This window comes from Accipiter gentilis, chromosome 10 (genome assembly GCF_929443795.1).
Source record: "Accipiter gentilis chromosome 10, bAccGen1.1, whole genome shotgun sequence".
NCBI classification, from domain to species: Eukaryota; Metazoa; Chordata; class Aves; order Accipitriformes; family Accipitridae; genus Astur; species Astur gentilis.
Genome location: NC_064889.1, coordinates 19,677,947 through 19,702,156, shown reverse-complemented (window position 1 = coordinate 19,702,156; position 24,210 = coordinate 19,677,947). Strand labels below are relative to the sequence as shown.

The following is a 24,210-nucleotide window of genomic DNA, read 5'->3' as shown; positions in this document are numbered from 1 at the left end:
CACCAGTAAAGATGATGCAGAGCAGCCCAGTTCCTCTTCACTGATGACAGAATATTCATTTTCAATCTCTCTCCAGTTGTGGGCCCCTTGGGTCCATGTAATGGCCTGATGGAGGGGGTGTAGCAATGTAAATCTATCAATAATAGACTTATTTTTCTTAGGTACCTTCCACGCGCTTTGTCTGAGTAGCTCCTGGATTCCCAGCACCAGCAATGTGAAAATCACTGCTGTGGAGGCTGAGGTTCACCTTTATAAATCCTCCGCTGGAGAGCAGGCACTGTGTCTTAGTGCTGAATCAGCATCTGTCAACTCAACAGGTTTGATTAGACCTGACAGGAGATCCTGTATCATTCCTATCAGTAAAAGTTAGAGACAAGCCCATACAGCCTTCACGCGATTTGCTCCAGTTCTTATTTTCTTCATCCCTTACATCGTTCTGCTCTCACTTCATCCATATTGTAGCTGCGCTTCTCTTTCACTGCAAGTGAAAGAAACACACGTTCAGTAGAAAAAAGACCTGTTCTGCTAGTTAGGTACTATCTGCTACAGGATAGTTTTGTTCCTTCCTCATGCCTGAGCTAGTACTTCTATAGTTAAATATCCCACAACAGCATTACAGGAGAAACACCAAGGCCACCAAACTTCAAGTTACTCCTGCTGCTTCAGCAAGAAGCTGTGCCTAAGCCAGATGGCTGAAGCTGGTGGAGTGAAATCTGGGGCTTCAGAACAAGTCCTGAAGCATTATCTCATCCAAACACAGCACGCCTGGTAGTCCTGATGACTGGGTAAATGCCTTTCAAGACAAAGCAGCGTAGCAAATTTGAACACTTCACCTCTCTGATAGGAAATCAATGCCTACTTTTAGTAGGCAGCTCCCAGACTAGATTTTCCCTTACCCTTTTTTCCATGCCAAGTCCCTGTCCTGCAGGCAGCTGCCTTCTGCTTTCCCAGAAGAGTTTAAGAAAGGGCTGGAGTGGAGGATAATTATCATCGACGTTTATGTCACAGTGAGTAGATGCAGGTTAATGACGGACTGGTGATAGCCCTCACATGGCAGGTTCCTGCCTGCACTGTCAACCTGTAGCATATGAAGGAGATGCTGTTTATGGCACTCACTGGTCAGCTTTGCAATTTAAAACACTTCATGATCCTGCTTTCAAAATCTTCATGCTCAGTGCCAAGTGAAAAGAAAGCAGGGAATCAAACATTAAACGTCTGCAAAGCTCATGACAGCAATGTCTGCGCCAAAGAAATCTGGCGTGTCTGAACTCCTCATCCTGAGAAGGGGTTTTTTTCCCTTTCTCCCCCACTCTCTATCTTTCTTTTCTTCTCGGCTTCCCACCACATCCTGAGGTTTGAGTCACTGAGGGTTGTACTTTTATCAACAATGAAACACAGAGACACCTTTCACAGCTGCTGAGCTGGTTTCTTCCTTGGAATTTGGCTTTATAAAGACTAGTTGTTTGCTTTTGGAGAGTTCACGCACATGTGTACACAGCCTCAGACTTGCACACAAAGAATCCTCCATTTGCTTATGCTGCAGCAAACCAGCATAAAACAGCCGTCCACCGCTGAATCCGTCATCAGGCGATTGCTGCTGTCCTGTCACCCTGGAGTGATGAGGTTATGCCAGATAGGCTAGCAGGTAGCCTAGTGTTTAATTAGAGCCCTGCAAAACAAACAATAAATAATAATTTAAAAAAATGGGTGATGAGTCTTTTGAGGATGCCAGATACACTGTGAAGCGACAACAGCATCAAGATTAATGTTACTGATTTGGGATCCTTACATAGAAAATTCTTTTTAGAGCTGCAAAGTGTTTTTAGAGCTGCATTTACAGCTTCTCATTTCAATAAAGTTTCTCATCCTGCTGCGTTCCCCAATCACAGGGAAATGTTATTAGCTGGGCTGGACCAACGAGTGGGCAAGTTGCTCTTCCAGAAGCACATCCCGCTACCGCCCAGCATGGCAGCCCTTTCCCACGTGTGCTGATACCTCTCAAAACTAGCCTGTTTCTGTGGTATTAGAAAAACTTGATTAACTTTCCTTCTTGATACCCCTTCTCCCCCCCATCCCAACCCCAGTGCGCTGTTTTTCATTTTCACGCTGCCTCTGCGCTTCCTGAGTCCCTTTCGTACCGAAAATGATGAACTCCAGCGAGAAAGGCTCTTCTGATGGTATTTCCTGCCTGTCAAACAACAGGAAGCATCAGAAACCTTGTGAGAAAACCATTTCTTATGACACTACTAGGTTAATAAGCTGGGCCCAGATGGCTTGGATAGGTTTGGAGACCATTCAAGTTAGTATCTAAGCGTTAGGACTTTCAGCTGAACTTTTGATCCTGTGGAGGTTTGGCTATCTCTTTCGGGTTCCACGTAAACATTGATGCTTGTCTACTGTGCTTTCTCTGGCCAAATGCATTTCATGAGAAGGGTTATTTGTACCTTCTGATCAGCTCAGGGTGTGCACAGTGCTTCAAGCTGCCCTAGTTGCATAAGGGTACTCTCTCATGGCATTGCTTCTTGTAGTTTGCTCTGACTCGTGGAGTTTTAGCTCACACAGATCCTGACAAGTGGGGATCTGTGCGGGTATGTTGATAAATCCCTTTGCTAATCCCTTTGACATGAGCAACCGTTCACTGAAAACTCTTCCAAGTAAACAAAGTGAAAATTTTCTCCTTCAGTGTGTTTCAGTCATCTAAAACTGTGGAAAGGAATTATATTGTGCGGTTTAGTTCATCCATCATGTAAATTGAATAGGAAACAGTTGAATCAAAGAGTGTACGTTGTCCAAACTTGTTAATGAATATTGGAAGAAAAGGCTTGAAAGAGTCTAGGTTCACTCCCCAAATAATTCACGAATCAGAAAAGGAGCTACGGTCCTGCTTGGAAAAGCAGTGTGTTCCTGTTGAATTTAGCATCTACCCTTAACAATAAACACATGCTTAAATCCACGTAAGATGAGTGAGACTAAAGAGCGCTGAGCTGGGACACTATCATGGAACATTTTCAGCTGTTTTCAGCCCTGGAATTTTTCCCCCGCATCCTGCAGACACTGCCGGAAATCCCCGAAGCAGCCAAGGGCATTTGGGTATTCATTTCTGCATGTCAAAATTTCCCTGTAGGCTTTGCAAAACTTGAACCAGCTCTGCTTTGTATTTGTCTGAATGACAATGTTAGCTACTGATTTCTCTTGGAGACTGTATAGTTCCAAAAATCAAAGGTTCAATCTTGCTATAGTGGTAAATGGAAATAAAAGACAGGCAAACTACCAATTTCCTGCCTGAAATGAAAGTAGCTACCGAGATGCAATAAAAAAAGTCAAAGATTCAAACCACGTTATTCAGCAGAGCTTCTCAGGACATACCTGAAAGTGTCTCTTTGCTTTATTTTTCTCATCTCTTCCCAGGTAGACCAGACTTTCTTTACTGTGATGTGTTGGCAGCAAATAACATTTCATGAGACAGATACAGTCTGCAATCTCCTGTCTGCTGTTCCTATTAACAATTTTCCCCCCTCATCTATGTCTGCTTCATCTGAAACAAACAGTCTACATGTCAGATGTTCATTATATTGATGATGTCCCAATGACAACCAATTTATTTTCCTGCCTGCACCTCCAAGAACTGTATTAGTAATGATGTCTATCTGCTCTAGAGATGCTTTGTAAAAACTGATGGTCTGCCATGAGGATACTTAATTACACCTTCTTAAAGGAACACAATTAAGTTTGCAGGTAAAAGATTGCTCTGGGGTTAAAAATGTATTTTCAAATTAGTTTTCCTGGTGGGTAGGATGTTTAATTTTCCTTTCGGTAGCCAAACTGGAGAATTGATCTGAGAGATCTGGTGAGATGAATGCTCACTCTCAAAAGCAGAGATGACGCCCATCAGACCTGTCTGTCAACCTTTAGCCAATGTGATATCTGGTGGTAAAACCAGGAAAACATACACATATGACAGTACCTTTAGTCGTGAGGGACCCCCTGCGGTAGAGATACTGTATGCTGATGGGGACAGGGCAGGCATCCCCCAGGATTGTCAGCCAGTTATACAGGGCACTGCTGAAACTGCAACTCTTGATTTGCATTTCAATCAAGGCTTCCTGGGATGACAATAAAGAAACTTCAGTCCCTACAGAGATCTCCAATACTGCTAAAGCCTGTAAAGAAGATCACGCAACATGCTCATCCTGGACATGAGTGTGTTTTTGCCACTGAAACTATACGTATATGGCATTCCCAGCTTGCACGAGCCTCCGTGGGACACTTGGTCATCCCACAATGGGGTGCAGGCCTTGGGGCACCACTGACATCTGGATCCTTTGCCCAGAAAGGGGCAATGTGAGGATACGCTAGCCAGGCAGTGACCGACTCATTCACTCAAGCCAGCAGAAAGTCTCTTGGTTCTCCTGAACCCTCCATGGGAAGCAGGGGTCTTTCATCTGTGGTTTCCAAACTGTCCTGGATCTGGTAAAAGTTGGGCTTTCTGCAACAGCTTCGTTTGACTCCTTCTTGGGGCCATTTATCCTTTCAACTCAGTCTGCTCCAATGTTTTCCACATCACCTCTGACATATTTAGTTTCCACATTAGCTATAACATAGTTATTATTTTTAGCTGAGCAATTCCTTTCTGAAAGCAAATCACTATTTCATAGCATTTTGCAAACAAACCCGAAAAGATGCCTGAAAGGAATGTCATGAAAATACATGTAGCAATACTTCCCTGCAATACAAAACATAACTCATTTAACATGCAGATCTCTTCAAATGCTGGAAACCACCTGCTTCCCAAAGCACACAATTCTATAGTCCAAACCAGAAAATAAATAAATAAAAGTGGCATACATACACACATACACACACATGTAAAGCCTAAGCCAAGTCTATTTTAGCATGTCAGAAACTGTTGATGTAAAAAAGGACATAAAGAAGAAACTCCTTTGTGTACTACTAATTTAAAAATAGTCTATCATAGTTATTTCCAGAATATGTCAGCATATAATTTAAAACAAATGTTTTGGATGAAAACATAGCTTTTCAAATTACTTGTGGCAAATAATATTTATAATAATATTGATTTTATTTGTGGTCTTTTTCTCCTGTTTTCTGCTAAGCCACTCATTACTGGAACATATTTACCACACAGTTTGGACAAGCAATTGCCAATCTGTTGTCTTTTTGCAAATTGTACAGTGTGGTATTTTGTTAGTTGATTTTAATAATAATGATTATACTGGTTGGCTCAATCGCATGCTAATATTTCTGTTTCTTGACTGGAGAGACAAAAGAGCTTAAAACTAAAACCCAGCAAATAATAAAGGATAATAAATGCACTTCCAGGTGCAAATATTTGGTTGAAAAAAATGAGTTTAATGAGTTTAATGAGTTGCAATTCATTAAAAAAAAACAACCCACACTGCAGAAATTGGGCAAGTATTAATTGTAGTGTGACCAAGACCTTCATGCTAACTAAAGTTTCCAGCCTATTCATGGGACGATTTGTGAATCAGGTTTTAAGTATTATACCTGCTCCAGCTGACTGAACAACAACAACAACAAAGGCTGTTCTGGAAAAAAGCTAGATGAAACATTTGAGCTGGGCCATATTTGGGAACACTGGGAATATCCTTTGCCTTTCTGGTTCCCATGGCTGGAGACCTCTCTCCCTAGCAGATGCTGCTGATGCTGCTTAGGTCACCCTCTTCCCAGGTTGAAGGATTCCTCACCAACCTGGCCACCCGAGAGCACCAGATCCAATAGATCTTATCCATTGAGAAAAAAACCATGCTCCAGCACTATGGATTTTCCATGCATGTACAAGAGATTAAATCAAACCTCCAGATACAAAAACCCCTCCTGTTCTTTAGCAAATTTGGATCGGGGTTTAGATCCAAACTCCACAGCTTGGGATTGTTGCCAATTCTGTCGTGTCTTTCCATTCCTCTTTCTGGACACGATCAATAGCAGCCGTGCCAGTAGAAACGAGCGTTAGAAGCTGTTTTTAGAACTCGGCTAATTTGTGTGAAAGCAAAAAGGAGCAAGAATACTCAAACTGAAGCCTCGCTTCATGAAATTTCCATCTCCATTCTGCAGACTTGGGGTTTGGACAAGGTTCAGTTTTAAGGTGCTTAGCACACAACTCACCGCCTAACGACTGCTGCGCCGGCCAAGACCTGTTTCTGCTCCGTTTCAGCACAGTTTAAACTCGTCACGGAAATCAGTGGATGAACTTGAGATTTCACCATAGTAACATGCAAGAAAAATTTAAGGGCCCTGGGAATTTGCTCCTTTTGCTAGATTTTGAATGCTTTAGTCTAATTCTTTACTACATTGTATTGACCCTAGCCCCAAACCCCTTGAAATCAACAGATGGACCAGTTTTGATGAGCTCTGCATTCAGCCTATTCTGAGAAAAGCATCAATCCTTCATTTTACAAGAGGAATGAAAGTGTGCGGGTAGGTATGCCTGTGAGAAAAATGTTTAAAATTATTGTTGTTCTCTTACTCATTTCAAACATTAACCACAGAATTCATGTGCTCTTTATAAGCAAACTATCTATGAGACTTTCATATGCATGAGCCATAAATATTGCATTCAGTCAGGTTCCTGCCATGTTATTAATTGGTATTCTGTTTACACCCACCAGATTTGATAGAAAACATTGCCTGCTCTGTCAGGAATACACAAGAACTAGGTGGCACCAATGAAATAAATGCTGCTTGATGTAAATTGCTTCAGAGCTAGACTTACAAAATGTTTATTCAAGGCCTTGCAACAATCTGTTTAGATACACAGCAGCTAGAGAATGTCACCTACAATGCTGCTGAGCAGAGGTTCCAGTTAAATCATTTTAATGGTAATATAATCCATGCTGTAAAGAACCCCTTGCAGAGACTGCAAGCCATGCCATGTTTAAGAAAAGTTGATTTGTTATTTATTTTTCTTTAAGGTGGGCTGATAAACTGACGCATTGGCTGGAGACAGCCCCCAACCACCTCTCCACCGTAGTGCCTCCAGCTGCACTCAACCAGTTTGTCTACAAATTAATTTAAAAGTCTTTTGGGATTAAAAGAAAAAAAAAAAAATCACTATATGAAACTAAATTATCTGTTTATCTTGGGGTTTGCAAATCACACTTTTGTGGGGGACCAGGACTGAAAAGTCACCTTCCTATACACAAACCAGTAACAGGTTTTGCCATCTGATCATCATCCAAGGAATATCACATCTGAATGACAACCTACAGGTAAGCTTCTATTCTCCAGTAGCAGCAACAACTAGGGCATTGAGGTCATTTATTTGTTTGCTTGGAGGCAGTCTCCCAAGGATCTAATCAAACAGCCCATTAGAGAGTCTGCACACCGTGAAGAGATCCCGACTCAAGGCGCTCACAGCTGGGTGCTGCCCAGGAGACAACCAGGTGACGCAAACCAGTGGTGACAGGAACCCGATGTCCCCACCAGACTGTGATGAGTGGTGTAATTGGTGTGTGACTGGTGTCATGGCACACGGATTGCCAGTCACAGCTAGAGCAAGCTGTTGGTGAGGTGCAAAGGGAAAAAACCACTGATCTGTAATGAGCCCTGACTACTCCATGGGAGAGATCAAAGGGTTTTTTCTTTGTTTCTAAGCTTGACTCGGCACTGAGCAGGTGCAGAGCTGGCAGGCAGGAGCAGCAAAGCCTAGAAAATGTTGAGCTTAGCAAGGAGAAAATTATGGTGACCCACCATATAATTGCTCTGGGGATAATCTTTCCTCCTCAAAGACTGTGCAGTGCTGTCTGCAGGCAAGCTCTCTCTTCAGTCACTCGCAAACCAAGTTCATAGGATTGGAGAGGTTCACGGAAATCAGCGCAGCCTCCAAGTTTTAGGTAACAGTATTACCTATGATGGCCCTACCCCATTCTGTGCAGCTAGGAGACATATGGTTGCTACAGGGCTAGAGCCACATCTATCCCCTCACCTGCTTTTATTCTGATCTCCTGATTTTTCTATTCCCTGCTGCCTCTAATGCATTGTCTCCTATTAAAGTGATGGTCAGGATTAGCAACCATGCCCTCTTAAAAAAAGAGAATTAAAAAAAGCAGTATCTTGCTGGGCAGATTTTAGAGACAATTCTCCATCCATCTGGAACGTAGCAAACCATGCAATGCCTGTGTCCCCTTAAAGCTCCACTTTAACCAGCCTGAGGATGCATAAAGACAGTGCTGTAAATGACCAACCCAACTGACCTGTAGGTAAAGTACGAATGTTGAAGGAAGAACATTTTTAAAAGGCTAGATCACTCCGCTCTTTAAGCTCCCTTGTATTCTCCCTGTAAATCTGGCCACACTCACCATGACTGATCTAAAATATTCCATTTTTAATTAGTTCCAGGCTCGCAAATGTGATTGCTACATCTGCACAACGTAGCAGTGCCAAATCAAAGTCTGAGGCTGATGAACGAGTACTGCACAGTTTAAAGACCTGTTGAAGGAGAAAATAGGGCTACTCTACTATTGGAAATGCCTTTTGGAAAGTTTGGAACAGCCAGGTCTCCGTCTCCATCTCGATCTCGCAGCCCCATTAAAAATGAGTAACTGGGGGATATTCTTCAACTTCTCCCAGATTAAAAAAACAGCTCTCAGAAATAATCCAAATTCATAAATGCTGTGCTGTTCCGAAGATGGATCTCTGCAAAGATACTAGTAATTGTATCTGGAGGCTGGGAAATACCTTGATTCACTGAAGTGAAGTTCTGAGGCTCTCACTGACTGCGTCAAGGTCTGCGTTACTCTCTCACTGGGGGCATTCCACAACACAGGGATGCAACAACCATCCCGTTTACTCCCAGGTGACATGCCAAATTTCCTTTGCTCTCTTTGGCACAGTAAGTCTCTACCTTCAGCGTCCTCTTTTGGTAGTATTTAACTTGATGCTGTTTCCTTTTCTCTGTCAGAGGCATAAGCTGTTAATAAGGATGAGACCTAAAAGCTGATAGGAGGCATGTTGCCCTGATACCTGGGTGCAACCTTTTCTCCATAAATACAAGACTCTTTATCACAGGGCTCTGTTAAGCAGCTACTTGAAATGCAAGGCACTTAAGGGGGATGTTAAAGAATTCCTTGAGAAATTATCTTATAAGGAAGACAATAACATGAGAAGGAATGCATCACTAATAATAAAGCATACAAGCACAACTGATAGACAGGGAGACAGATAGACTGAGAGATAGTCATGAGTATTATTCTGTGGAATCTTGTGCCAACTGAAACTAATGTTTTTGTGGTTCACAGAAATCATTGCTGTCCCTAATTAGATGTCATGACTAAGCCATCATAAGTCTGTGCATATGCTATTCCTTTTTCTTTTTTCTTTTTTTTTTTGAGACTTTTGTAAATGTTCTGTGTTACTCTTACTCTCTTGAGAGCAAGGCTGAAACTCTCTCACAAGGACTAGGAGGTTAAATCTAAACCATTACAAACTGCGGCTTACATAAATCTAACCATATGCACTTTTGGAATGTCTCATAGTTTAAACTACAGGTCTGTGTGTAACTGTTCTTGCTTTCAAGTCTTAAATCCAAGAAAATATAACTCTGGACGTCTCTCTGCTCTAATAAGATCTCTTGTGAAAGGATATTAGCACCTGGCTTCCCATCGCATCAAAGCTGGTCACAAAATCATTTTGCTTGCAACAGCTTACAGCTCCTGTGGCTGTGGGCTGCTTACAAATTGGTGCTGAGGTGGAGTGTAAGACTGGAGATTTGAGTTCCTGAGGGTGAATTGCCTAGGGGCAAAGTGTCTTTGCTTTCCTGAAGACTGAGTCTCTGGCTAGCTGGAATACAAGCCTGCTGTCTGTTTCTTCCTTGCCTTGTCAGGATTAGCAGTACCTACCTGGGACCTGCAGTGTTGACCATGGCTGTCAATTAAAGCTAAACACATTTCAGCATGGCTGCCAGCCAAAAACACAGAACCTGCCAAATAGTAAACACGGAAGATCTGCCTAGTTTCAAAACAATTGTGCCACCACTGTGAGAAGAGTGTGCTTATAATTCCACTGTAACCCAAGGGCTGCCTGTGCCGATACCTAGTTGATAGAGGGGGTCTTCAAAAGGAGCCATCCAGAGCTCAATGTGCCTGCTATCAGATCCTCTTTCTTCAATATGAGGATCTCCAGAATTTTTTATTTTGTAATAACCTTTCCCAAAATGCACTTGATTCATAGCAGAGTCTTTGCTCAGTAAGCAATGAGGACACTAAAATGCATCAGACACAAACAAAACCGAAGGGCTCAGTCAAAGATCACAACACGTGGATTTAGATTTCTAGAATGGGTATCTATTTTTGACATTCCATTAAAGAATCAATTAAGTTTGTGCAATTAATTAATAAGGGAATTTTTTTGGGGGGGAATACTATTACTGAGGGCAAAACTTTCCTATAAACTGTATTCTAAAGTGCACATGGCAATCATCACATGGTGGTTCCAACTAACAAAAAGAAGTATTGACTATAAAAAAAAGCCCTTTGCAATTTCTAAACTGGAAATGGATATTCACTGAAAGAAATACATCTGAAATAGCAGTGATGACTGAAAAAGATCTTAGAAGATGGAAATAGATTGAGTTTTGCCTGAAAGTTTTGGGACATTTTGACCTTCCCAAGAAAATGTCTCAAAGCTACTTGTGCTTGTGGCAGCAGTGAAGAAATGGCGCTCAAGGAAAATCCTCTTATCCCACCTCCACAGGCCCCCAGTCCAAAACTTGGTTCTAATCCTTTAGAACTCGTATGCAAACAGTTTCTATTTCCTGAACTATTCAAGAGCAAAAGGAAATACATAAGAAGAGAGCACAGGTGCAATGAGGAATGGTGACAACTATACAAGTTGTCCATAAGGTGGTATGTAAGCAGGTTCACACAAACTGTTGCGGACGTGATATTGAGAAGAGCAGAGACTTATTTCCTGGCACCACAAGGGCCAGACCTTGGAGTGGTGTAGAGTTCTTTTTTTGGTTTGTAAATTATCCTTAAAACCTACAGCAGAGGAAATATGTCTTTAATTTTATATTTCAAGTGGAAACCAAACAAAGATGCCAGAGCTTGGTAAAGCCAATGACAGCCATGCTTTCTTTTGCCAGAGATATCCACTTGCCTTTTCAATTAGGCTTAGATTCAGTCCAGAAATATGATGGTGCTGGGCCTAAATAGGGCTCACATGTTTCAGCTTTCACCATTATTGCCTCAAATCTCAACTGTGAAGATCTGACAACACGATGAGACAGGTAGATCAAGGGGAAGAAATATGGAGACACTAATAACTGAATACTCTACTTCAATCCCTGCATTTCATTCTGAAAGCCCCTAAAGCACATTACAAATTGGGTTCTTTAGCTCCCCAAACCATTTAATTCACCCATGAAATAAAACCATCACAGGAGCTGGGATAGGGAGGAGGGCAGAGAAAGAGGCAGGTGTTTAATATCAGCTCAACAAAATAATTTTAAATCAGGAAAAAGAAAAGAAAATTAACAAACCCAAAGACTTATTTATGTAAACACCTCTTTACTTTGAGTTTTCTATAATGCAGGTCACTGTTCCAAGATTCATAACTTACAACGTTTTCAAAGAGTTTTGGCAGACCATAAGGAGTAAAATATTACATATGACCTGCAGGTCTTCACTGACTGCTCCTCTGCCCTTACAGGAAAGATAAGGACTCGCTTGCTGCAACAGCTTTTCTTCAGGAAAGTACTGTAATATAAACTCTCAATCTAGGCATCATCAAGGTATAGCAGGATGCCATAGTCACCCTGACTCCTCTAATTTTCTGAGTGGGAATAACATCTGAATCAGTAGTGTAAGTTATTTTTCTATCTGTACATACCTGTATAGCAACAATTTCTTTACTGTGAAGGTGCTTTCCATCTGTCCTTCCATTTGAGCGTGATGGGCAGCAGTGGCATGGTATTTTTGGCAACAAACAGAAAAACAGGTTGGCTGTCTCTGGACTTGCCCACCTTCTCTCAGCAGCAGCCTCAAACACTGTTTTGTTTTGACACGTGTTTCCAATAAAAACACAAGGTTCATATTGACAAGAGGAATGCTGGACCAGACCACTGGCATTTCAGAGCAGCCACAAATCCTGCTTTCTCTCAGCCCCCAAGGGTCAATTCCACGCAGCAAGTATCCCCACTCTCTAATTATTCATGTTCTTCCACAACCAGCCTCATTATCTAGTGAGCTACTGTCAGCTGAGGTTGATTTTTTCAATTATTTAAAGAGACATTGTCAACCCAACTATGCTCTATTTGCATACATAAAATCACGAATCTCTTTCCTATTACCTCTGCTATGTCTGCTTTAAATACTGCTCTGAAATCTGGATACGGGCAACAGAGGTTTTAATCTTTAGCCCAGAGAGATGCTCTGGTGACCCGTGTAAGGGCTGGGCTACAAAGGCATGCGGATGAAAACAAAATGTTGCCACTGGGATACATTGCTGGAATGTCCTTAGTTTCATGGCTTAGCTCGAAGGTCAAAGACATATATATACTTTTTTTTTTTTCCTCAGAGCTGCCATCTAAGAGTTTATGATCTAGAAAATGTTTTGCTCCTGACTTAAAAAAGGGCTTTTCCTGTAACTTAGCAGGAGACAGAAGATAGTCCAAGTAAGGAAAATTGTTCCCAAGAACCATGGTTCTTGGCTCCCTGTTATAATACCAAGTGATCAGGGTATTAAAGAATCAAAGTCCTAGTCTGTGTTTCTCCCCCACTTTGTCTTACACATCAGTGAGGAGCAGGAAAGGCTATGGGGTCCCTTGCATTTTGTTCATTTGGAGGAGGTATGTACAAGGTCCACATGGTCTGGGAAAGCATCATGCCCTTTTGTACCCTCAGGTTGGGTAGAAGGGAATCCCAACTTGCTTCATCTATGCATCTCTTCAGGTATATAAAAATGCCCCTTGCAAACCTTCCAATGGGAATTACAATGCCATAAACTGGATTTTCCTCCATGTGTCCAGAGACTGCCATCAAAGGGATTAGGAAGAAATGCAGCCCATGTGAGCTAAATGTCTTCAAGAATCCCACAAAATCCTAGCAGAATTACAGGGAAAAGGGCATTGGCTCCTACCCATCGCCTGCAGGGGCAAGAGACACATTTGTAGCGAGTCTCCTTTATTCATCAATCTCAAAGAAATGATCCATGTGTTAAGAATCATGTTTACGTAGGAAACAAGGACTATAGCCAAGATGACTGGTATCATGGGCCTTTTCCTCTTGCCTTCCAAACAAGTAAAATAAGTATGTTGTGGAGTTTATTTTTTAAAATAAATTCTACTTAGATTCCCCAAAACAACCAAAGGAAAACAATCATAAAGAACACAGAAAAAAACCACTCCTGAGACACATTGGTATTACATGCCATGTCTTCACATTTCATCTCACACTGGCACAATGATAATGGAAGCCTGAACAAATTTCTTGAACCAGCAAGTCAGGCTCTCAGGAGAACACTTCAGATCATTTGTTGTCCTTCTGCTTTGATGTACTCTACAATCTCACATGAAATCAGTCTTCAGCAGGAACAGCCAGGCTCGATGTACCAAAGGCAATGGGCTCCCCTCCTAGGAAACTAATCAAAACCATCCAGTGTCAGCAGAGGGAAGGCAAAAGCAAAGAGCCAGCAAATAACTAAATAAATACAATTGCTACCCCTTAAATAACCTTGTCACCGAAACACAGAAGTACACAGATAACTCGATCCTTCTTCTGAGCAAACACACTGTGCATATTTAACTTGACAGGTTTTTCAAGACTCATATTCCATAGCTTTCCATATTGTCCCCAGCAGGACACAGCCGACAGTCTGGAAAATAATATCTTCTCTAACTTCACTACTCCCTCCCCCACTTTTTTTTCTTGTAATCATCCATATTATTAATAGGAGGCAGCTGGTTCCCATTAATGTTGGGAAAAGTGGTCTATCTCAGGAATTATGGTTTAAATTGGCTTGTAGTCTGGGGGAATTAGCCATCTGCACCTGGCCCAACATGGATATTTTCAGCCATACTAATCATAAACAGGGCTTTGTTCTAGCTGTGTCCACTTGGGTCTCTCACTCTGTCTTTTTTTCCCCCTTAGAGAGGTGGGGGGGGGGGGGGAGAAGAAGAAAAAAATAAAAAAAGAATCCCATTAACCCTTTCACAGAATTAATCAAAACCCTAAGTGCTTTGTTAGTGTCCTGCATTTTGTCTTTGTAACTGAGCACATCATTTAAGCTTGAATGAGGCCCAGCACAAGTTGTGTAGCTTTTCAGAGACTGAACAAAATTGGCAAGAGGAAGAGCCAGTTGTTTGGCAAGACAGCTGTGATTTAGCAATATCTTCATGACGTCTGCGTGAAGTGTAATACCATGTGGGCAGGAAGGGCCATGCACTAGACTAAAGCTGGAAAGAGGGAAGGTTGCAGTATGTAAAGCAAAAACACCAGGACATTGCAAATTACTCTGAGCAACATGCTATAATGTAATGGGAATGTAGGTTGAGGGTAGGCTTTTCCCCCCTCCCGTTTTACGTCCATGTTTGGCAAAATGATTGTGTTTATCCAGCGCTTTGGGGCTGAGATAAGAAAAATGGATTCAAAGGTAAGTGAAAATAAATGACATCATCAGGTCAGAGGACTGCTTTCTTTGTCTCACAGACTTGGCAGTGCAGGTATAAACTCAATCCCACCCCCAAACTCTGCAGGGAATCCATCCACAACTGCAGTTATAGGAATAAGTGGTTTATTCTACAGCAGAGTCTACCCAAATCTTCAACCACTTTTTTTTTTTTTTCCCTTTTTTTTTTAAAACAGCTGGATCTTTAAAAAGAGATTTGTAAAAGACTGGATTTTCTCTCTCTCCACATCAATCTTCCTGCCTTAGTAATTATAAATTGCCAGTGTTAATGTGTTTAAAAACTGTATAGAAAAAGTCTGGGAGGATAGGTTCATCGGTGGCTGTTAAATACAATGATCTGGACAAGATCTTTGGCTTAAAAGTCACTGAACTACTGCATGCATGAACCTGTGAGGCTCTGCCAAAGGAATGCTCAGTGTGCATCCAAATCTCCTACTCTCCCTACAGACAGGATATTGCATTAGCTGCGACACTATAGATGTTCGTTGAGGGGTTATTTTGCAAGCAAAAATACACACTTTAATCTGACAGTCACGGCTTCATCTACTGGGTTTTTCTCTAAGCAAAGCCAGCTCCATCAGCTATTTTTTGTGGCGCGGCATCCCTCCTCCACCCAGACTTACCCCTGGACTAGTGCACTGAGGTGCCAAATCCAATTTTGCGTCAATAGACAGTCTCTCCAGTCCCCTCTCTATCAAATTCCAACCTACAGGTCCTGGCAATGCATGTCTTAAGCATAAGGAACCAGAGAGCTCCTCAGAGCCCCCTCATGCTCCCACCTGGCTGAATAGCTGCGTCTAATGGGCTTTTTTGCTTGCTCACTCATTTTGCAGGATCCAGCTGAAACAAGCAGCAGTGCTGACCTCTCATGTGAGAGCCGGTTGCCCGTGCTATTTGCAGCTTCTCTGCGATCAGGAAGTGCCAAAATCTCAGAAAGCAGCCTGGATCTTCCAGGCCAATTTAGAGTCTCGAGAGGCCTAGATAGTTTGGATAACCTCCAGTGAAGCGTTACAATTTATGGGAGCTTATCCAAACCAAACTCTGAATCAAGTCACTCACCCATCAGTAACCGAAACACCTCTCAGAACAAGGTGTGCTGCCAAGTTCTAGCAACCAGCTATGAGGTGGGACCAGGCAGCATGGAGGTGGGATAGGGTCGGCTAGGGATGGACTGCTGGAACCAGGACTTCAAGGGCAGGGAAGGTGCAATCAGCCTTGTATTCAAACTTGGGCAAACAGGTGGCAGCAGAAGGAGATGGAACATAACGGAGGTAGTTTTTAATAAGCAACTCTGTGAAACCAGTTTAGCTGCCCACACACAGATGTAAATCAGAAAGAACTGGTTCATGAGAGCAGGGAAGAGTGCTGAAGCCACAAAGGGGTAAGATGTAAACGACATCCACCGTGAAGATCAGTGTAGGTCCCACGGGGCTGCAGCTGAATGTCTGTGTCCCATCCTCTGCTGAAGGCTCTACATGAGCACCTTGTCTGCCTGAATGTAGGGTTTAGCAAAAGGGAATAAAAAGGAGGAGGTGGGGGGCAGAAAGTCATCCTTCATCTTGGTGAGCTCTTAAGGGTTTACTGGGACAGCCACAAATTCCTGGAAATGAGATTTCCCACCTCTTCAGGGAGCAGGATTCAGGTATAAAAGCCAGAATAATGATTCTTGCACAAGAAATGTATATTAAAAACAAAAGAAATGACACGACTTCAATAACTTAGAGTAAAGGCACCTGCAGTCCCCAGGTGTGTCTGTATTAGAACTGTGTACAGTGTCCATGATTCAGACAGAGTATCTCAAGGCAAATACAGACTGAAAGCAAGGACTCCCTTGAGTCTTGCTCCTTTGCCTGACTTCACCCACAATAAACCAGTCCATGACTTCCACCTGCTCTTAATCTGCCTCTCTTCCTAGTTCAAGTCCTTAGAGCTAGTCTTCAGAGTAATTAGCACAGTGCCTGGTACACTGCAAACCTTCTCTCCATCTGTACACTGGCTGGACAGTTATACTTCTTCTCCACAACAGTGCATATCACAAAGTCCAGAACAAAAAGTGCAGAAGCCAGAGACAAGGCCTCCTGGCTGAAGAGATGCAGCTGTGGAATGAACTTGCAGAGGAAATGAGACAAATCCAGTTAGAGCACCTTTGGGAAACAATGAAAACCATTCCCCTTTTCCATCATAGGCAGGATGACATTCACAGCATCACCATCCCACCATGTCTGAAGGAAAGAGATCTTTTTTACCATAAAGATGACAAGAATCAGAGATATCCCAACCTTGCTTTTGCTGACCTTTTCTTTCCCCTCATGAGAAACACTCAGATATTATATCACTGTGATAACTAGAAGGATAAACCATCAGGAAGCTCAGTATAAGAACAAGGAAAATACTGACAGGAAAAATTTCAGAAGGTTGTGGAGCTGCACAGTTCCTTCAACCTGTACAGGAGATGAAGTAAGACTGGGGAGTGTACAGACAAGGGAACTATTTGCAAAGATTACTTTCTGTATCATAGCTGTGTAAAGAGCCCATGGGTTTAATGCAACACTAACTTTTCTAGAAAGCAGAAGAAAAGATATCACCACCAGTCCAAACCATCATTTTTCCTCCCATGCTTAGCAAGCAAATAAGCTGCTGAGCCTATATCTATATTTTACAAATATTTCAGGTGTTTGCAGTAGTGGCCAAATAAACTTCAGACACATGAGCATTCGCAGAAAGGCAGAACACTAACCAGTGCTAAGGGCAGCACTAACACAGCGTCATCTGAAGTGTATCCTTGCTATGGGTCTTTTTCTGCCTGAGCCCTGCTTCTGATCTCAGTGCTGCACTCCAGGTTCTTTCCAAGCGTGATATGTCCCCTCTGGGCCCAAAGGAGCTCATACCTAGTCCCTTAGGCTTGTTTCTTCTCAAGAGTGAAAACGCTAAGACTCATGTTCACAATGCCTTTTCCCTTCCCATCCTCCCCAATTCAAAAGATGCATATCTTTCTAGGCATCTAAAAAATCACTATTGCTTTTGGCTACTTTTTTCCTCAAGGCTTTATTGGCTGTCTTGGCACTATTTGCAGTTGTTTGTATAGCTGTAACCAAATTAAAACCTGTTGTCATTAGCAGTCTTGTCTAGCTCCCTACGTTCCCCTTCTTCTACAATGCCAGCAGTATTTTCCTTCTTTTCCCCTGTGAGGTGACCTCTCAGGAACATGCTTTTTCAAATAAGGTTTCTAGTCTTGCAGGTACTAAAAGAGGTGCCAGGCTCATGGGTATCCACCAAGCCAGGGTTCCTGTGTGAGGCTAATTTGACCATGGGACATGTAGTTATTTCTATTCTTCCTTCTTGATCCTTACTGTCTTTATAGGGAAACTGAGCTGATAAATTCAGTCTTCTTTCAGATACTGTAGCTAGCTGAAGGGCTCTATGCAGCCACTGAGCTCTGGGCAGGGCTATCACTCTGGTGAAGAAACCCTGAAGAAGAGCTTGCTTTGTAAGAATGAAAGCAGAAAAGATGGATAGGTGCTGAGCAGCACCCGGAACTGAAAAGCCTATGAAATCTGTTAGCTGCATACATACAGGGTCAGGAGACCTGTGCAATTCCTGAGCATTCCTGAGATTATGGGAGCAAACCACAAAGCCTTAAATGTCAGACTGGTAAAGAGGGAGATAAAATGTGGCAGGGATTTGACTGGGGCAAGTACTCTAAGGAAATAAGAAATGAACAGCTGACCTTGAGATTGAGTGTGTATGGTATAGAAGATGAAACAGAGATTTTAAACGAAGTTTAGTGGAGATGGAGATGAAGAAAGGATGAAAGAGAGATAAAAGAAAGGAAATCCACATACAGATGGGCTAGCAGGGTTTTTACTTTTGGCTGGAGTTTTTCATTTTCCTCCCTCTGTTCAGGAAAATCTTCAAACAAATGGGTAATAAACTGACAAATTAATGAAGCCCAGCATTTATTCTCCATTGTGACAAGAATATCTTGGCTTCAAAGCAAAAGGCAGATGGGCCACAACTCAGTAGCAATCACAGACTGCCACAAAGAAATTAACCCACTGAAACTAAGGTGGAGAAATCAAGAGCCCAGAGGGTCATTGACTCCTTAAGGTCTTGGAAGACCTGCTAAAACTTATTTCTGTCTTGTGATGAACAAATAGAATGAAGAAAGCTTTTACATGCGCATTTAAGGATAGGAAAAAATAGCTATAGGGACTGGGAAGACAATTTATAGCTTTTTTGAGTGCTACATCTCCTTCCAGTTTTCCTTACGTGTTGCTTTTAAGGAGTCACCATCACCCAACAGCTATTTAATAACCTACCTGTAACACATGTATTTGTGTCCATCCCATTGCTGAATTGCTGTGCACATCTCCATCACAAATAATCCTTATTGGTGCATTTCAAAAGCAGACATCCTGGAACACCCTGGATCTCGGAGACTGAGCTTACCCTCTGATCATAGTTGGTGCTTCAAGAACAGGGCTTCGTGTCACTAGCCTAATCATGCAAGGGCCTCTGAAAATCAAAAGTTTAACATGCTGCTTGGCTCCAGCAAAAATGCAATCTTGTAGCAAAATAAACAGAAGAAAAATCTCTTCATAGCACAAAGACCTAATTCAGGGGGTAGATTTCATTATAGGAATAGCACGTGTCTGTCTTACAGACCTTAAAGTATCCCACACGCTTTGCTTATTTCAGAACCTGATTCTATGAAATGAAATACTACAGGATAATCATATTTATTTGTTTGGTTTTCCACTTTGTTCAGTTATCCCAGCTTAAATGTAAGCCAAATGTTACACTAAAAAAAACCCATGGATATACATATTTTTTGATTTACTAACAGGAGTAAGAAAATAGGTTACAACAGCCAAGACCAGAGGTCCTCATTTGTAACCATTTATCCTCATGTAGTTAAAGGTCACCCACAAATTATAGACTGTGGGTTCTAGCACCATTTTATACATATAAATATGCATTTATATTTACAACTGCTACATACTTATTTTCCACAGTGTGGTGCCCAATGTTTCTGCTACAGCCTGAAATGGAGCTGCCGCACACGAAGACTGACTGGTGCTATATTTAACACAGAGAATTTTTTTTCATTGGGTGGCAGTGGGATGGGAGGAGGAGGAGAGGTAATATGGTAAAATCAGTTGTGCTGGAGACAGCCGAAGGTAACTGTTGTGGTTTGTGAGTTAAATGGCTGCTGGTGTCCCAGATGAACTAGAGAAACAATCTAGAAAGCCACCACATTAAAAAACCACTTATCAAAACAGAAAAAAACACTGGTTTCCAACTATTCCTATCCTTCTTTTAAATGAAGGAGAAATTGGAAGTACAAGCTGAAGCTCTAAACATCAGAATGTCTAAATAACAAGATCTTTTAAGAATTATAAAATTGAGGGGATATTACTTTCATTCTCATTTATGATTCTTTAGGCATGATGAGCCTTTCAACATTTCTCTGTAGCTCCTGCCATTTGAAAAACTGAAAACCTGCATTCTCAGGAAAATACATGACTCTGGAAATCAACACTTGAATTGAAACTGCAAATACTGTGGGACTAGTGCTAGAACTGTGAAAGTGGGCAATAAGCCTGTATAAATTGATTACCCAGCAAGTTTATATGGCTGGTGAAATCATTAAAGTGTAATTTGTAGTCACCTACAAAAAAAGAGATACCAGATTAAGCAGATGGTGTGGTACCATGCAGTGAACACTTAAGCAAGTGAGATGTAGCCTCTAGATTATTTATAACTTGCCATTTGAAATTAGACTTCAAAGCTGACCATACTTTGAGCAAGGGTTGGTCTAGATGACCTCTAAAGGTCTCTTCCAACCTGAAACATTCTGTGATTTTAAGATTTTGGCATATATCTCTCCAAGTGGGGGAAAAAAAAAAAGTCTTTTCAAAATGCACTGGTTGAAAAGTGAGAGGTAAGAAAAAATGAGGGGTTTATGTTTGGTGTTTAAATATCCTCCCTGAAAAATATTTTTTGAAGTTTTGACATTTTCTAAGCAGTTCTTCACTAAAATGATATAGCCCCTTCATCTCTATGTTGCTAGGTGAGGTTTATTGCAGGGTTGCCTGCTATTGTAAGGGTCTGCACGTACTCTGCACTATTAGAGCCTGCTGCACCAGACACAGGCTGACACTGTCTCCTTTTGAACTCCTCCAGCTCCTTACCTTAGCGTCTAGTTTTATTTCTGGTCAGACTTTTCATGAAAAGTCACAGCAAACTTCCTAAGTCCCTAAGGGTAATTTAGATTTTCTTGCAGACCCAACTGCCCTGCATACTCTTCTCGGGAAGAATAACTGGAGAAAATACCAAACCTTGTGTTTCTTACAAAAGAAACAGATTGGTCTCGTTTAAAAGCCATCCTTCATATTCCAGCTTTAAACAGACATTTCTCACTTTGCTTTTTACTTGCTCTCACCCTCCATCCCTGTGCAAGCAGAACAACCCCAAGCAAGCTAAGATGAAGCGACAGTCGGGGAGCAGCTCAGCAGGTTCAGCGGGAGCACGGAGGGTCCCTCACCGTGGTCACTGCAGGCACGTCCTGCTGCCTGTGCTGCCCACAGTCTGAGCTGGCAGCCTGGCAAGGGCAGCCCAAGTGCTGTGCAAATCCAGAGGGTAAAGAGGTAAATATACGGCACTCCACCCCAAAGGTGGGAAATCAAAACAAGTACAAGGCAAATAGAGAAGAAACCCTCTTCTCCTAGCTTTCTGCTCCCTTAGAGAATCACAGAAGTACAAAACCATGAAAACAATAACCCCAGCTGCAAAGGCAATGAAGCAATTTGTTAGGGAGATGACATTTTTAATGAGAAACACTTGCTGGAGGAGAACAAAAGGCCCTGTTTGGTCAGAGAGATGCTCTTGATACTCTTCTGAAGTGCATGAAAAAGTAATTTCATTTAAGCGTCATACACAGAGCAGCTGAATTTCCTGAGGCTCCAGATGTTGTCCTGTGCAGATGCTGAACAAATGGAACTCTGTCCTGATGAAATGAGAAGAAAAAAAGCAAGCCTTCCTGAACCAAAACCCATGCACCAGAGTATTTCGCATCTTAAAAGAAGAAAAAAAGAGGAAAAAAGAAAAGGAGAGAGAGAGAGAAAACCATGTAAATTGCAGAGAAAGGAAGTTCTTGAAAGCAGCAATGTTGGACGTAGGATAAACTGTTCTTAATTGCCCTATAGATAATTGAAGGAGACTAGAATCTGGATTTGCAAAATACCAAGTTCTGGCTCTGTTGCCTCTTTTTCTTGGCTTTGTGCTCTTTCTCTTTGACAGTTATCTGGCTATGATTACACTGATTTTGTTCCCTAGGAAAGGGCAGATTCTGCAAATTTTTATTGGGCCAGAAGTTACTGGAACTTTCTCGGGGTGAATGACAGATTCAGAATCAACAACTAAAAAACTATAATCAATATTACACTGTAATAGTAAAAGCGCCAGCCTGCTTCCTACCTTGAGATTACACAAGTTTATTTTCTGAATTTTGGGGAGGATGAGGGTTTTAGTGCCTTAGTGGTAAATGCTTTTGAAATAAGAGATCAGACCAGAATCAGTTCTCATGTTAATGAAGACTAATGGAATATATTGACCTTGATATTCAGATACTTCATTCCTCAACTTTGGGATGGGTGACAGAAGTAGATATAGATGATTACTAGACTTTGTAAGCCATACGGGTCCTATATAGATTCTGATGTAAATCAGAATAGCCTTAGGCCTACTGGCTTATGCTCTGATTTTTTTTTTTTCCCCTGCCCTTTTAGGCTCTGAAAAATGGAGGCTATTCACTCTTTCTTCTAAAGCGCAAGTCTCCTTCTGACACAGCATTATCCTTTTGCTAAGTGGTAGCAGATGACAGAGTCTAAAGCACCGCACGAACACGAGAGCATTCCTACCTCTTACATAGGGCCCCTTCCTAAGAAGCAAGGATGTCACAGACAACTCTGCCTTTGAAAAAAACAATAATAAAAGCCAGGTTTGTGATGCTGGTCCATCAGCAGGTGGTACTGTGTAGTCAGTTTATAGTGAACAAAGTGAGAACGATATTGTTTTAAAGTGAAATTTGGAATAGGCAGTTAGCATCACATCTGACATGAACTCCATGGGCAAAGCTAAAAGACTGACACACCAGAGCACACACTAAACAAGGAGGAAGCAAGCCAGTGGGTGTGTTAAGTAGATCTGAGTAAGAATAGAGCTAAAGCTTTTAAAAAGAAAACAACTTAGTACATGCAAGTTATGAGAAACTGGGGATTGAGCTTTTGTTGCTCTCTGTTAAGAGGTAGACGTAACACCAGGCTGAGAGCAGCTGCCTTCCAGCACAGAGGGAAGAAGATGCACCCAGTATAGTCTCACCAGTCAGAGAGAAGTGGTCTCAGAGCTTAGACAAGAAAGCAGATCAGAGGACTGACAAAGAGAGAACATTCCCTGACCAGTTTCTTCTTTTAAAAGAAATTCAACATAGGTCAAATGAGCTAGTTTTCTCCAAACTCAGTCAAACCTCATTCTTAGATGACCTAACGTAAGCATCAGCAAACCAGGTAGCAGCCGTGGTGCTGGTGGCTCACAGAGGAGCATTGTGCTTCAGAGAAACCTGCTTGAAGCAATTCAATAAAAGTGAATTGACCTTAGGATGGAAAAATCAATTTTTACAGAATTATTGGGTGTGATCTAATGACTGTACTGAATAACCCAAATTCCAACAATAGGTAATGCTTTTAAGCATGTTACCAGGTTTTGTTTCATGCATACATTGCCAAAATAATCCCTTTGCATACATAGAAAGTAGTCAGTGAAACTTAACTCTGGTAAGCACTTACGACAGACTTCCACCAGCAAGCAATCTTTTAATTTATATTCTAAAGAGGTTTGCATTAAGGCCTGTCCCTAGCAGCAATCACCAGTATACTGACAATCTCCAAGTCTTGATTGCTAATGAGGAGGAAAAGTCACTGGGGTAGAAAGAAACTAAACATAAATAAGATTTTTCATGCTCATTTTTCCTCCGAGAACACCCTACAGCAGCACATGCTGGAGCCATGTGGAATACAGGAGGTTTAATCCCACAGAATTTTTGCCATGAGGCCTTTGGTGAAGAGAGCACTTTTGCATTTCCACTCCAACAGCAAATGCTGCTGCATGAGCCACCATAAAGGAGACAAACAGGGAGTGGTGCTGAGGGCCTGAGGACTTCAGGGCAATAAGAGAGCTGGGTGAACAAGGCAGCATATTTTTAAGGATTAACACCTTTTTAAGGATAACACCATTCCAGAGCAAGCGCTGTTAAGTCCTGCTCCTGGGACTAAGTAACACAGAATCTCACTGCAACCCCATGTTGCCTCTCTCCTGCGTCATTTTCCCCAGCAATCCAAGGATCATCTGCATGGCAGATGCTAAGTCTTGATCCGACAGAGAAGCCAGTGGAGATGGGCTGTGTTGACGCACAAACTGCCGAGTGCCATTTGATGCTTAGGCAGCAGTGCTGTAAGGGGAAGCTGGTGTAGGGCACAGAGAGGGCAGGTA

At 42.0% G+C, this 24,210-nt stretch overlaps 1 long non-coding RNA gene across 2 annotated transcripts in view; it reads right to left on the bottom strand.

Moving 5' to 3' along the window:
• Window positions 1-886: 886 nt before the first annotated feature.
• The window catches only part of LOC126043866 (uncharacterized), a 37,875-nt gene continuing 14,551 nt past the window's right edge, over window positions 887-24,210 (bottom strand). For both annotated transcript variants that reach the window (XR_007507533.1, XR_007507532.1), the window contains one exon: window positions 887-1,669. This is a non-coding gene — a long non-coding RNA (uncharacterized LOC126043866). The remainder of the gene's footprint in view (window positions 1,670-24,210) is intronic.